At 42.6% G+C, this 749-nt stretch overlaps 1 non-coding gene across 1 annotated transcript; it reads right to left on the bottom strand.

Annotated features, from left to right (window-relative positions):
- Positions 1–338: 338 nt before the first annotated feature.
- On the bottom strand, positions 339–445 carry LOC150068366 (U6 spliceosomal RNA). Its single transcript, XR_016538648.1, has one exon. It is a non-coding gene; the product is annotated as a U6 spliceosomal RNA (small nuclear RNA).
- Positions 446–749: the final 304 nt, after the last annotated feature.

Raw genomic sequence — 749 nt, 5'->3', positions numbered from 1 at the left:
TATTTAATCTTGTCTGTAGGCTATGTAGAATTCCATTGTGTATATATACCACATTCTCTGTATCCATTTATCTGCAGTAGGGCATCTGCATTGTTTCCATCGCCTGGCTATTGTGAATAGTGCAGAGATGAACATAGCTGAGCAGGTGTCCTTGTAATATCTTGGGTCATGATGTTTAGGATAGATGCCCAGAAGTGGTATAGCGGGATCGTAGGGAAGGTCTCTTTTCAGTTCTTTAAGAAATCTCCACACTGTTTTCCAGAGTGGCTGAACTAGTCTGCATTCCCATCGGCAGTGTAGTAGGGTTCCTTTTTCTCCACAACCCTACCAGCAACTGTAAAAATATGGAACACTTCACGAATTTGCGTGTCATCCTTGCACAGGGGCCATGCTGATCTTCTCTGTATCATTGCAATTTTAGTATATGTGCTGCTGAACCGAGCATGATCTAGGACTTTTTAATGCACAGTTCTGCCTGGATGCTTATGTCTCAGGGATGAGCCTCTAACTGCTGGCTCATAAAAGTAAGGTGGATGATTTTTGTTGTTTGCTTGCTTCTTTGCATGTTGGTTTGTACTATTCCTGGGGTTTGAACTCAGGATGTGGACACTTTCCCTGATTTTTTCCTCAGGGCTATTTTTCTGCTTCTTGAGCCATAGCTTGAGTTTTTGCTGTGTGTGTGTGTTGTGATTGAATTTAAAACTCATAGGTGATGATGGGAGGGAAGAACTGGGACAGTGGAAAGTAGG

The sequence above is a fragment of the Megascapheus bottae genome, chromosome 1 (genome assembly GCF_031878675.1).
Source record: "Megascapheus bottae isolate mThoBot1 chromosome 1, mThoBot2.hap1, whole genome shotgun sequence".
Lineage (NCBI taxonomy): Eukaryota > Metazoa > Chordata > Mammalia > Rodentia > Geomyidae > Megascapheus > Megascapheus bottae.
This window is presented reverse-complemented; position numbering and strand designations above follow the sequence as displayed.